The sequence below is a fragment of the Mirounga angustirostris genome, unplaced genomic scaffold (assembly GCF_029215605.1).
Source record: "Mirounga angustirostris isolate CCGP_5_RB_7025 unplaced genomic scaffold, mMirAng1.0.hap1 SCAF_1, whole genome shotgun sequence".
Taxonomy (NCBI): domain Eukaryota; kingdom Metazoa; phylum Chordata; class Mammalia; order Carnivora; family Phocidae; genus Mirounga; species Mirounga angustirostris.
Genome location: NW_026991709.1, coordinates 19087739 through 19097874, shown reverse-complemented (window position 1 = coordinate 19097874; position 10136 = coordinate 19087739). Strand labels below are relative to the sequence as shown.

The window sequence follows — 10136 nt, the reverse complement described above, 5'->3', positions numbered from 1 at the left end:
GGCTAGAAGGCCAAAATCAGGGTGCCAGCATGGCCTGGTAAGTATCCTCTTTCCAGCTTATGGCTGGAAATATGGCTGCCTTCTTGCTGTAGCCTCACGTGGTGGGGAGAGAGATTATCTCTCGTGTGCTTCTTGTTATAAAAGCACTAATCTCACTCATAAAGGCTCACGCTTCATGACCTAATCACCTTCCATAGGCCTCATCTCCAAATATCATCATGTTGGAGATCACAGCTTCAACATACCCATTTTAGGGGGGACATAAATATTCAGCCCATAGCAGGCAGGAAAATAGACCACATCTACTCTAGTGTACTACATGGTTATATGCCAGAAGCAAGTGGTGATGGATTAAGAATAGCAATCCAACCTACCACAAAGCCCAACTTTATATATAATAAAGATACACAAAATAAGACTACAGTCAGGTAATAAGTTTTAGCTATCCAATTGAGAAAAACCCTAAATATATTTTCTTGGTGAAGCTGTAGGGAAATAGGCATTCTCATACATTGGTAGCTAGAATGTAAAATGGTACAATCCTTCTGGAAAGGAATTTGACAATCTAGAAAAATTGTATATGCATATATCCTTTGACCCAGCAATTCCACATTTAGAAATCTATCCAAAAGACACACTGGCATGATTGTCAGTTTTATGCGTCAACTTGGCTAGACAACAGTCCCCAGTTGTTCACGCAAACACTAATCTAGGTGTTACAGTGAAAGTATTTTGTAGATGTGATTAAAATCCATAATCCACTTACTTTTTTTTAAAGGAGAGAACTAATATTTTATTGTCACTTATAATCAGATGGCAGGTGGGTATACAGTCTTCATACTTGATCTTTCCTTTTGTAAATGAAAAAACATCACAAGTGTTAAAGAGCCGATGGCTGGTTATGTTATCAGAAAACATAATTAGATTAACTCATTCATCCTGGCTTCAAGTTTTCCCTTATTAGCTCCAGAAAACTCACCCACCTTTTGTCCCTTTTTTAAAACTGGAAGTTTGGCATGAATTGACTTCACATCCTGTAGCAACACCCTGACCATCATCCATGTGGACTTCAAGGAACACCATGTTGGAATGCTCCTCAGAGAGGCAACGAGAGAAAGGCTTGATCATTTTGCAAGGCCCACACCACATGGCTGAGAAGTTAACTGCTCTAAGTTTATCTTCTGTACTGTTCAACTGTTCAACTTCCTGAAAAGCACACTTGTTCTCCATCTGCTCCACCATTTTGGCGGCTGGGGTCTGACGAGCAACCATGAATGTGGCTTCGAAAGGCGGAATGGAGATGGAAGAGCTCACAGGCAACTTCCTTTTATAGCAACTGGCGGGGAGGGGCATGCATGTTGGGGCGCCCCAGCCAGGCCCCGCCTCCTGAACCATAATCAGTTTAAGTTAAGTAAGGAAGTTTATCCTAGGTAATTTGAGGGGACGCAATTCTTCCAGTTGGAAGTCCTTGGGAGCAGAGGCTTCCTTGAAGGATAAGAAATTCCACTTGTGGAATTGCTTGTGCCTAATATTTCTAGTCTGTCCTTCCTGCCAGCCTGCCCTGCAGATTTCAGACTTACCTAGCAAACTTCAACAATCTCTCAAGCCAGTTCCTTGCAATACATATCCTACTGATTCTGTTTCTCTGGTGGAATTCTGACTAGTAAAATTGGTAAAAATACCAAATGACATAACACAAGAGTATTCCTTATATCATCATGTATAATTGTAAAACATTGAAAACCACTCAAATGTCCATCTATATGGGGACTGCAATGGAAGACTACTGCTATGGACTGAAAGCTTGTGTCCCTCCAAATTTCATGTTGAAACCCTAATCTCCAATGTGATTGTATTTGGAGATGGGGCTTTTAGGAGTTAAGTAGGTCATGAGGGTAGAACCCTTATGATAAAATTAGAGCCCTCATAGGAAGAGACAGGAAAGAGCTTGCTTCCTCTCTCTGCCATGTGAGGACACAAGGAGAACATTGCCATCAAATACTGGATCTGCCGACAACCTTGATCTTGAACTTCCAGCCTCCAGAACTCTGGAGAAATTAATTTCTGTCATTTACTCACCCAGTCTATGGTATTTTGTTATAGAAACTTGAACTAAGACAACCATGCATCTGTAACAAGGACTATCTCTATCTTCTGTTACGGTGTGATACCCAAGATATATTGTAAATTAAGAAAAACAAGATGAAGAAAAGTGTAGACAGCACACTGACATTTGTCTAAGAAAAGGAAGATGAGATACATAGTCACATAGATTCAAAATTGAAGGATAAATTATAAAAATATTTTTTAAGGAAAAGAAAGAAGCTAGTCTTTTCTAAATATACCTTGTTTTAGAAATTTGAGTTTGAAACCATGCAAATGAGTTATGAAAATAGATAAAATGAAAACAACTCAAACTAAAAAAGCAATACCTAAAAATTGATAGTAAATTAAACAAATTAACTTAATTGTATATTAAGTTAGTGGCAAACAGAGAGAAATTATTTCAAGTGACTTTAAGACAAGAGAGTTAGATTACACATCTCATGTGGGCTATATTCTTTGTGGGACAAAGAGAACTGAAAAAAATTATAAAGTATGAAGCTGTTTTCAGTAGTAATAGTACCACCAATAATATGGTTTTATACATTCTAGGGTGTGTGTGTGAGTGTGTTGGGATAAAGCAAAGGTAGCAATGTTGATGCTGTTGGGAGCCACGATATTTCACATGAGAAAGAAGAGATGCAGGTGTAACATCAAAGTTAGGTAACACTGTGTGTGTACTTCTACATTTGAAGTAGAAATATTAGTGAGAGGTAAGAGCTCATGGTAAGTCTTGCTTTGTCCAAGAATGGTCACCAGCAGGGGGAGGGAGTCGACCTCTGCAAAGTTCTGTGACAACTGGCTCCACCCAGCTTCTAAAGGTGATCAATACTGGTCAAGCATGAAGTTTAAACCTCAGTAACTCCACCTGTATTAGCTTCCCTTGCTGCTGTAAGAAATTCCCACAAACTTAATGGCTTAAAACAGATAGATTTATTATTTTACAATTTTGGAAGTTGGAATTCTAAAATGGGTCGGCAGAGCTGTGTTCCTTTTGGAGGCTCTAGTGGAAAATTTGTTTTCTTGCCTTTTCTAGAAAGCTTCTAGAAGCTGCCCATATTCCTTGGCTCAGTCAAAACCAACAATGGCCAGTTGTGCCTTCTTCATACTGCATTACTCTGATATTAACTTTTTTGCTTCCCCCTTCCACATGTATATGATCCTTATGATCACATTGGGCCCACCTGAAGAACCCAGTATAATCTCTCTATTTTAAGATCAACTGATTAGCAAACTAAATTCCATCAACAACTTAAATTCTCACTCGCCATGTAACATAACATATTCATGGGTCCCAGGAATTGGAACAAGAATGTTTTTGAAATAGTCATTATTCTGCCTACCAAACCACTCAGAACATGCCAGGAAAGAGGTTTATGCTTCCCCAACCACGAAGGGAAAAGTGGTGAATTTTGTCACTAGCTTGTTATATTGTACAGCTTCATAAGGTTGGGACCCCGGCCCTGACCACAGCAAAATGGCAAGTGCTTCCTTAATCATCATGCTTAAAGCCTTCCAGCCCAAGGATCAAGGTCACTCTCCCAGAAGCTATCATCTTGACCCATCAGGTTGCTGCGTACTGCCTCAGAGTGGGAATGGCAACAAGAAATTTTCACATCAGCTCCTGCCTTTGTCCATGGATTTTCCCCAGTGAACACTAATCCAGCAGGTTTAGGGCTAGTAAGCTCTTTGATCCATGGAAACCAACTGCATCCTACTGTTTAAAGGGATCAATCATGGCCAACCACAATGTTGGACTCTGTTCTGTTAGATAATTTTCATGAGAGCAAATGAAAGCACTTAACACTCAGAAAATTCAAGCAAAATTTTATCATAGAAGATAGTAATGCTGCAATGAAGAAGAGAAGAAGAACAAGGACAGAAAAACCCACAATGCTTCCAGAACTCATATTCACACAACCTAGGGAGACAGGAGGAGCAGTAAAACTGAATGGGCAACCAACTGCAGCAAGAAGGGACACTTGCAGCTTCTCTCACTGGGATGAGACAAAAATGATCTTACCCTTATGGTACTGGGCTTCCTATGCCTCCAAAAGCTTCCTAATTAGTTACACAGGTAGCTATTTCTAGAGCTAAATCTGCCTGTTGAGTAACAGGTTTTTAAATTTTAGAATATGCAATATGCACAAAAATTAACTCAAAATGGATCACAGACCTAAATGTAAAATGCAAACCTATAAAACTCCTAGAAGATAACATAGGAAAAAACCTGGACGATCTTGAGTATGGCAAATGACTTTTTAGATATGACACCAAAGGCATAATCCATGAAAGAAATCACTGATAAGCTGAACTGTATTAAAATGAAAAACTTCTGGGCGCCTGGGTGGCTCAGATGGTTAAGCGTCTGCCTTCGGCTCAGGTCATGATCCCAGCGTCCTGGGATCGAGCCCCGCATCGGGCTCCCTGCTCCTTGGGAGCCTGCTTCTCCCTCTGCCTCTCTCTCTGTGTCTCTCATGAATAAATAAATAAAATCTTAAAAAAAAAAAAAAAAAGAAAAACTTCTGCTCTGTAAAAGACAATATCAAGAGAATGGGAAGACAAGTCACAGATTAGGAGAAAATATTTGCAAAAGACATATCTGATGGAGACTGTGATTCACAATATACAAAGAACTATTAAAAATCAACAATAAGAAAATAAACAACCTGATTTAAAAATGGGCCACAGACCTTAACAAACACCTTGCCCAAGAAGATATACAGATGACAAGTAAGCATATGAAAAGATGCTTCACATCATATGTCATAAGGTAAAGGCAAATTAAAACAACAATGCAATACCACTACACACCCATTAGAATGGCCGAAATCCAGAATATTGACAACACCAAATGCTGGTGAGGATGTGCAGCAGAGCATATTCTCACTCATTGCTGGTGGAAATGCAAAATGTACAGCCACTTCGGAAGGCAGTTTGGCAGTTTTTTATAAAACTAAGCATACTCTTACCATACAATCCAGAAATCATGCTCCGTGATATTAACCCAAAGGAGATGAAAATTTATGTCCACACAAAAACCTGCACACAGATGTTTACAGCAACTTTAGTCATAATTGCCAAAAACTTGGAAACAACCAAGATATCCTTCGGTAGCCAAATGGATATACTGTAGTATATACAGATAATAGAATATTATTCCCCAGTTGAGCTATCAAGCTATTAAAAGACACTGGGGAATCTTAACTGCATATTACTAAGTGAACAAAGCCCATCTAAAAAGGCTATGATTCCAACTATATGACAATTACATGGAAAAGCCAAAACTATGGAGATAATACAATACACCACTCCGGTGGTGTCAGGAGTTGCATTGGTGGGGCAGGGATAAACAGGCAGAACACAGAGGAGTTTTAGGGCCATAAAAATACTCTGAATGATACTATAATGGCAGATACACGTCATTATACAGAACGTATACCCAAGAGTGAACTCTTAAGATAACGTATAGGTTTTGGATGACCAAGATGTATCAGTGTAAGTGTATCAATTATAACAAATGTACCACTCTAGTGGGGAATGTTGATAATGGAGGAGGCCATGCATGTGTAGAGACACAGAATATATGTGAAATCTCTGTACCTTCCTCTCAATTTTGCTATGACCCTAAATCTGCTCTTTAAAAAATGAAGTCCTAAAACAAAAGAAAAAAAAAAAAAGAATATGCAACTTGTCTGGATTCTCTTGTTCATCCTTGGACACTTTCTCAGTAGGTGCACGGTCCCAGGATATTTAACTTCCTGAAAGATATTAGTGTTTGCACACAATTTATTCCTCCCAAGATGCCAAAGTTGTTTAGAGATTAGTAATCTATATACACCTTTTCTCCATATGATATTGGATCTTCTGTTTTCTACACACTGACCCAATGGGGGTAGAACTTCTTGAATTCTTTTATATCATCTCTCGATTAGGATAATTTGTAAATGCTACTTCCTTGGATCCACTTTTTCCCATTTCCTAAAGCCAGCACTGAAATCCTTATTAAATTATATTCAATTGTTCTTAAAACAGGCATGGAGGGGCACCTGAGTGCCACAGTAGGTTAAGCATCTGACTCTTGGTTTCAACTTAGGTCTTGATCTCAGGGTTGTGAGATCCAGCTCCATGCTCATCATGGAGTCTGCTTGAGATTCTCTCTCCCTCTGGCCCTCCCTCATCTCTCTCTGTCTCTGTCTCTCTCTCTCTCAAATAAATAAATAAATCTTAAAAAAAAAATCAGGCATGGAGATGCAGAAGAGTATGCAAAAGAGCCACTGGGAATATTTAAATAATATTTTAAATATAATTTTAATGTTAGAAACAAATCTCTGTAAAGAGACAACTGAGATTATTTTATTTATATAAAAATACAAAAGAGAGGGTTGCCTGGGTGGCTCAGTCGGTTAAGCGTCTGCCTTTGGCTCAGGTCGTGATCCTGGGTCCTGGGATCAGAGAGGGGAGCTTGCTTCTCCCCCTGCTTCTGCCTCTGCCTCTCTCTCTCTCTCTTTCTCTCTACCTCTCACTCTCTCTCAATCTGTCTCTCATGAATAAATAAAATCTTTTAAAAAATGCGAAGAGAAAACCAAATATATTATCATAGCCAATGAGTGCTATGGACTAAACTGTGTCCTCCCCAAATTCATATGTTGAAGCCCTAACTTGCCGCCAATGTGATTCTATTTGGAGATGAGGTTTTTAGGAGGAAATTAAGGTTAAATGAGGTCAGAAGAGTGGGATCCTAATCCAACAAGATTAGAGGCCTTATAAAAAGAGAAAGAGAGATCTCTCCATATGCACGCTCTCAGAAAAGGCTATGTGAGCACAGGGCAAGAAGGTGGCCGCTTTAAGCCGGGAAGAGAGTCCTCACCAGGAATTACATTGGCTGACACCTTGATCTGTACTTCCAAGCTTCCGGAACTGTGAGCAATAAATGTCTATGATTAAGCCCCCCACTCTCTGGTACTTTGTTATGGCAGCCAGAGCTGACTAAAACAGGGAACAACATCAGAGTAGTACTGACTTTACAGCTGGTTCCAGGTGCCTGTTTATGCACCAGGGTCTTCCAGAAGAAACATAACACAAGAACAGACAGTGCTGGTACTCGAAGACTCCCTAGACATTTCAGGGAGGAAGGGGGATAAAAAAAAAAAAAAAAAAGACAGTGGAGAGTGATTTACTAAGAGTGACTCATCAATTCACCAACTGAAGTTAAGAACGCTGAGCGAGGCCAGGGCCGATAAGAATGAGGCTGAGGTCAGATACGGATGAAGTGAGTGATGGGGGTGGTCAGAGGAATTTTCTTTATATGTGATGCTGGTAGACAGGGAAGCAGAATGATCCCTGCCAACATTGTTCATGAACCAAAATATTTTCAGAATCCCAGTTCAGTCCCGAGACCCTAACTCTTCCCTCGTTATAGAAAATATTTCCAACAGACTATGACAACCTGGCTTCCCAAAACATAAAAGAAGAAGAAGACATGAGCCTGGAGCAAAAGATCTTCACTCCAAAAAAGTTTAAACATTAAGATTATGAAAGAAGTTATCTACAAAAGACAGCATATATGCAAACAAAGGACCCTCATGAGACAATTGGTGCATACAAATGATTAAACAATTAGGGCACAGCTAATCAGAGCCAGAAACTCATTGCAATAAACACTAATGTCCTATTCAAGGATTTGACTTCACCCCCTGTGCTTTGGGAAGGGGTAAATGGGAAAGATAAAGTTGAAAGGTTAATTCTCTGTAATTCATAAACTCCATCTCTTTGACAGAAAAATATTTTTAAAAAAAGGCCATTCCTTTATCCTCTGAAGGGAAAGGCACCGCAGTATTTGAGAGTGTCGCATAACACTCTCAACCAGTAACCCATTTACAGAGGAGATGTGGCTGAGAAAAACAGAAGAGTTCAGATTTGAGCTTCCAAGATGTTACAAACAGTGACAGGAATAAAAATTAAATTATAATAGAAAAAAAACTTCTGATGCTTTGTGTCTGAAAAATAAACACAAACACTATTTATTAAGTCTGAACAACTTATGAAGGCAACATTTTTAGCCCTGGGCATTAATTACGGTTGCGCCACTAATGGGGTCTAGAGGAAGCCAATTCAACCCACTTCATCCCCAGGGAGAGAGCATCCACAAGTTCACAGAGTCATGCATTATCTCCATTTTATTGTCCAACAGAGTGAAGAATGAACTGAAACCTTGTGCTACATTAAATAAGCTGGACAAGCCTGAAATGTGGGTCTATTTCTTCACCCACCCTCTAAAAAGTATTATCCACTCTGAGAAATGTCCCTCTTACATTCTTCAAGATGAGTTCAGCACTCAGCCGCTAGGAGATATTTTTTTCTCCATGATTAATTTTTTAAGGAGAGACACTGTAGACTGGTTCCTAACCATTCCCTGTGATTAGTGAGTTTTCTGCAGAATCTCATGAACTTACGGTGCTTTTAGCAAGACTTCATTAGTATGTAATTGTGTCTGCTGCTACAATCTATTCATTGTTATCTACAATGAGTTATATCAACAAGTGCCCTCTTCTCTGGGAGGTCACTGGATTGATCTGTTCAGCCTCTGGTGGACCTGAGGAGTCCTGAGGAGGGCTAAGGACACCAACCAAACCAGCAACAACACCTGGACTCGTTTGCTAGGGCTACTCTAACAAAGTAACACAAACTGGGTGTCTTAAACAACAGATGCTTATTGCAAAGAAATGTATCTTTTCACGGGGAAGTTGGAGATCCAGGTGTTGGCAGGGTGGGTTCCTTCTGAGCCTTGTGAGGGAGGGATCTGGTCCAGTCCTCTGCCCTTGTGTCTCTTCATATCATCTTCCCTCTATGTGTGTCTCATTCTCTACACACAGCACTTTTTTTTATAAGGACACCAGTGTTATTGGATTAGGAGCCCACCTTCAGACTGCACCTTAATTAATTACATCTGCAATGACCCTATTCCCAAATAAGGTCACAATCTAAGGTACTCGGGGTTAGGTCTTCAATATTGAAATTTTGGGGGACACAATTCAACCCATAACAACATCCATGGGACAACACACGTGCCAGCAAATGACCTTTATTTTCTTAAGCTTTTCCTTGGAGCAAGCACTTTGTAAATCCATCATTTTATTAGCTGCCATAACAAAATACCATAGATGGGCGACTTAAACAACAAACATTGATTTTCTCACAGTTCTGGAGGCTGGCAAGGCCAAGATCCAGGTCAAGCAGGATTCTGGTGAGAACTCTCTTCCTGGCTTGTAGGAGGCCCCTCTCCCACTGTGTACTCACATGATCTTTTTGTGCAAATGTGGACAGGACTCTGGGTCTCTTCCTCTTCTTATAAGGATGAAAGCCCCACACTTCGGACCTCATTTAACCCTGGTCACCTCCTCATAGGCCCTATTTCCTAATACAGTCACATTACAGGTTAGGGCTACAACATATGAATGAATGGCTGGGGGGCGGGGGGGGGCGGGGGAGAGGGAAGACACCCAAGGCACTCCATAGCAATCCCCAATGGAAAATACTATTCTCCTCATTTTACACATGAGAAAACTGAAACACAGGAAACTTAACCCCAGGTCCCACAGCCAGAACTACAATGAGATGCAAACTGGTTTGACTCCCAAAAACCATTTATCTGTCCACCATTACTGGGTGTCCCAAACTAGGACCTAATATGAGCAAAGGGAAATTTGGAAAGGCTTTGCTGGTGTCTATAACCAGCAGAGGGGTATGACCCACCCTGGTAAGGACCACGGTTCCTTTCCCCACGGCCAACTGCACCATTCTGCTCCAGATCCCAGAGACGCGCATGGTGGAGCTAGAAGGCAGGGAGGCAGTACAATGGAGCGGTACACATGGGGAAGAGCTGGCTCTGAATCTCATCTCGGCTACTTACTAGGACTTAAAGCAAAGTGTCTGATCTCTCTGTGCCTCAGTGTCCTTCACGTAAAGAGTTTCAGACCACGGCCTGGCACATGGTAAATTTATAAATGCTTTATAAATGTTCCTTGTTATCA

At 40.4% G+C, this 10136-nt stretch overlaps 1 pseudogene; it reads right to left on the bottom strand.

The window, feature by feature from the left end:
- Positions 1-849: 849 nt before the first annotated feature.
- On the bottom strand, positions 850-1555 carry LOC123834475 (thioredoxin-like; annotated as a pseudogene).
- Between the last annotated feature and the right edge of the window lie 8581 nt (positions 1556-10136).